At 51.3% G+C, this 4,478-nt stretch overlaps 1 long non-coding RNA gene across 1 annotated transcript; it reads left to right on the top strand.

Moving 5' to 3' along the window:
• Window positions 1-201: 201 nt before the first annotated feature.
• On the top strand, window positions 202-4,096 carry LOC106900816. Its single transcript, XR_001414204.1, has 3 exons — window positions 202-559; window positions 3,346-3,481; window positions 3,713-4,096. It is a non-coding gene; the product is annotated as an uncharacterized LOC106900816 (long non-coding RNA).
• The last annotated feature ends 382 nt before the right edge of the window (window positions 4,097-4,478 follow it).

Raw genomic sequence — 4,478 nt, forward strand, 5'->3', positions numbered from 1 at the left:
AGGCGCGGCGGGAGCGGCGGGCGGAGCGCCGGTGCGGAGGCTGCTGGGACAGCGAGTCCTCCTGCAGGGGCGACTCGGGCAGCGCCGCGGGGCGCGGACTACCCATCCCAGGGACGCCCGCGGCGGGGGCGGGCTCCCTTTGTCCTCCGGCCCTGCTTCCCGCCTCACGGCACCTCCCCTCAGGCGGGCGGCTCCCTCCAGTCACGGGAGCCTCCCGTCCCCAGGGCCGCTCCTGCCCGCTGCCCACCGGGAGGGCCAGCGTCCGGGCGCTGCCGAGGTCCCCGACCCCGCGGTGGGGAGCCAGGCCCTCCGCGGGCCCGACGGGAGTGGGCAAGGCGAGGGGCGGGAGCCGACCGCTGTTTGCTCGGCCTTTTCCCGGGGCTGGCGTTGTGGTGTTGGTTCTTTCTCTTTTGAGGTACTTCAGTGAAAAAGCATCAATTAGCTAGAGGACTGGTACCACATACCCCCTGTAATGAGAGAACGTTTTCGTATGTAAGTGAACTGTATCTCAGCTGGAAGCTTTTCAGCAGAAGTCTTACCTGTCAGATCTCTGGATTGCGTGAGTTCTGAGTTCACACCTGTAAGACAACTCTTCTGGCCCCACAGCCACGTTTGATAAATATCCTGGTTGCAGCACAACGCCTTTGCCTCGGAGGCCCAGGAACAGAGAGAGGAACGCAGGCCTCCTTGCGGGGTGGGGAGGGAAGGAGAAGGGAGTTCAGCCAGGCCCGAGGGGTGACACATCACCCTGCAGAGGGTCAGGGTGAGCCCCCGGGTACCTCACTGGGGAGTCATTCCACCCCGACAGCTCAGCTCCACCTCGCGTCATGGAGACTCAGGAATTTGGCCGTGTAGTTTCATTCTTGGCATCAAGCAAGAGGGCAAAAGTCTCACAAAAAAAGTGTTTATGTTCGTTAATGTGCCTGGTTTGAACACCAAAAAGCTCTCTCGCTAGCCTCACCCATAGACCTAGAGTGGTGACAGTGTCAGGATACTGACATGGAGCTGCTAATGACTGCAGGGAGGAGCAGCAATTAACTTGTTTTGTCAGCTTAATTTAGGGTAAGTCTTTAAAAAGTGTGATCAGCCTGTGGATCAGCATTGCAGGCCCCTCTTGACTTGCAGAAGCTGGCCAGCTGTTTTAGAGCTGGCCCAGAAGCACAGGAGGGGATTCAAATATAGGCTGATGTTCCTCCTTTTTTGGGACCTCTGGGCTGTTTGTTTCAGAGCAACAGGTCCACAGACAGGCAGGAGAGGTTGCGTGGGAATTGTCCTCTGGTCACCACCTAGAAGAGGGTCAGCAGCTGGTCACAAGTTGTGCAGGTCCAGACATGATTGCTCCCTTGAAAGGCAATTATTTCTGTGACTTTCTTGTGTGAGGAGAGGGTTACCAATGTGCCCAAAAGAGCACAAAACCAAATCACTACCCCTGGAGAAACAGGCTTCCCCAACTTCTCCATGGCTGTTGATGGCACGTTTGTGTCCACCACCAACTCCATTTGATTCTCAGACTATATCAACTGGAGAAAAGGAAAACAGAAGCACCTTCTTGTGCTCCTTGCTCCCTTGTTTTTCAGTCATCTCTGTATTCCTAGGATTCGGGGAGGGGGGGGGGGGAATGGCGTTTGGTTTTGTTGTTTTTAAACATTAGCAATTGTGATTACAGAACAATATACTCAACTTGTAGTATGATATATAGACTTGTTGCTTCAGCACCCAGAAGCTACCTGTGCATTGTGCTGAGAGCTGGACCTCCACAGAGGGAAGTTCCTGCCACACAGAGGAGTTCCTGCCTCCAAGAGATCTATGTTTAAAAAAAAAAAAAAGCCAGCTTAGTAAGTCCAAAAGAGGAAATATTTCTGCTAGAGGAGAGCAGCAGGGAGTTAATTACATGCTGGAGTGCCCAGGCCTACAAAATTTCTGTCACTTGCTATTTAGGGTTAAAGCTTTCAGCTGGCCCTGGGAAGCAGGGCTGTGGGAAAGGGAGTTTTGGGCAGGACTGCAGTTTCTCTTGCCTGGCTGGCAGTAGAAGCAGGCAGCTCCTCCTGGGCCTGTTGGGATAGTACAGGGAATTACCTGAAGCAGGTAGGTATGAAAGTGGGTATGGCTGATGGAGCAGGTAGCTCTAGGAGCCAAGCCAGCCTTGTTTGCACCCTTCTAGGCCAGTTCTGACACTGCTGGTTAGCCTCTTCCTTCATTGCAGAATTCTTAAGTTCTTGCCTGTTCTTATGCTTTGCTTCACAAAATTGTAGGAACTTGGTGCTTTGGGGATTCCTACTCCTTTTTCCAAGCTGATTAAAAATGGTCAAAAAATACGAGCAGGAAAGAGTCAAATACGTATACATGTAAGCATGCATGTTTGGTGTCCCTGTGTGCTGTAAGGCTGTCCGTGCCTGGATGCTGGGAGGGGGAAAGAAGGCTGTTATTGTGTTAGGGTTTCTTCTCACAATAGAGAAGAAATAACTTTTTTAAAAGTATTATTTTCAAAGGGATAAGCTGGCTTAGTTATTTTTCCTTGTCCCTTTTCTAGTTCTTTCTGTTAAAGCAGAGAGATAAACACCTAGAATAAAGAAAAACTAGGTTAAAAGCCGGTGACAAAAAAATGTAGCATTTAAACAAGTCTTCTGCTCAGCACCCTTTTCCCCCACTCCCCCAAACTCCACGTCAGTTCTGATAGCCACTTAAAAATAAGCTGTGCTGCAGTCCCCATTCCCAAGTCGAGTTTTACCAGAGCATGAAGCCGGTTCTGTTCCTGTCTGCAGAACTGGAGCCTTTGTCAGAGATAAGTGGGTCAAAATTGCTTAACATTCTCTCTATAAAAAAGTAATTATTTCAGAAAGCTGTTGTATTCTGCTGTCAGTGTGGCATGCATTCTGCTGGCATTCTCCTCTCAAAGCTCCGAGGGCTGGAGCCCTCTGCTGGGAGGGGGGGCTGAGAGAGCTGGGGGGGTTCATCCTGGAGAAGAGAAGGCTCCGGGGAGACCTTAGAGCCCCTTCCAGTCCCTCAAGGGGCTCCAGGAGAGATGGGGAGGGACTCTGGATCAGGGAGGGGAGCCATAGGACAAGGGGGAAGGGTTTGACACTGAAAGAGGGGAGATGGAGCTGAGATGTGGGGAAGAACTTGTTTGGTGTGAGGGTGGTGAGAGTCTGGCCCAGGTTGCCCAGAGAAGCTGTGGCTGCCCCATCCCTGGAGGGGTTCAAGGGCAGGTTGGAGGGGGCTTGGAGCAACCTGGGCTGGTGGGAGGTGTCCCTGCCCAGGGCAGGGGGGTTGAACAGGATGGTCTTTAAGGTCCCTTCTAACCCAAGCCATTCTATGATTCCTCTCTTCTCCTTTTTTTCCATCCAGCACCATCTTCTCCTTTCCTGTTATTGTCAGTGTCACAGAGCATGAAAACAAAAATCCATACTGAGGACTTCTCGCCACTGTCTTTCTGACTTACAGAGAAGGTGCCCTGTATGTTTGGGATGATGTTTCCAGGGAGGTAAGGATGTATTTTATTTTGGTGAAAATGAGGGTGGGCTACAACAGGTGTAATTCTCTTGTAACAGAGAAATCTTGAAGGAAGTATTTACAACTTTTGCCCGATGAGCTGATACAGCTGGCTATGTTTCTGTGAAGTCCAGAGAAGAACATGAATAGTTGTTACAAGAAACTTCAGCTGATGTGTTCTTAAATGTTCCACTAAAGTAACACAGCCTTTGCTGTTTGCTAGGAAGCAATGAGTGAATCATGAGGAGCCCTGCAGCCTGCTCCCCTGCTGTTCCCTGCCTTTCACCAGATGTTGGTGAGAACATGAAACTCTTCAGTGAGACATCTCAAAATTTCTTCCCCGTTTGAAGGTAGAAGTGCTGCAGCTGCATTACTGCATCTCCACCTGTTGCACACTTACTTGGGTCAGACAGAAAGTGGGGGCGGGATTAAAAAGTGTGATAAGACACCTTAAGGAGGGTCAGCCTGGAGCAGTTACTGCTCACAGCCCAGAATGGCAGGGAGTAGACAGCGCCTAGCGCCTCTGCAGCCTTGCCTGCAGCTGGAACTGTTGATGGCCAAAACACCCCACAAAGAAAAGACCTCAAGACCTGTTGCTCTACATCTTAGATCTACATCTTACTGTTCTGTGTCTGCTCTGGCTTATTAAACTCTTCCAAGAAAGTGTCTGTTTGTCGTTGTTTCAAGCACCGTTAGATTTTTCTGTATGAGTTACTCAAAATACCCAGATTCACATTGTTGTGTACCTCTTGAGAGACTTGTTCAGCACTGCTGTCAGGCCGTGCAGGCATCCCTCGGAGAGCTGAGCTGAGCAGAGCACTATGGCATGGCCTGCTGTGAGGTGTCCTCCGGTCCCGGGGACGTTTGGCAGCTCCTCGGTGTTTGACATGAGGACACTGGGGCTGTTGTCCAAATCTGGGGGCTGGGTCAGGGCTTTCCACCCAGATTCCTCCCCTCCCAGGCGGGCAGCGGCTCTGCAGAGCCCCCCC

Source organism: Calidris pugnax, unplaced genomic scaffold (assembly GCF_001431845.1).
Source record: "Calidris pugnax isolate Ruff unplaced genomic scaffold, ASM143184v1 scaffold1156, whole genome shotgun sequence".
Taxonomy (NCBI): Eukaryota; Metazoa; Chordata; class Aves; order Charadriiformes; family Scolopacidae; genus Calidris; species Calidris pugnax.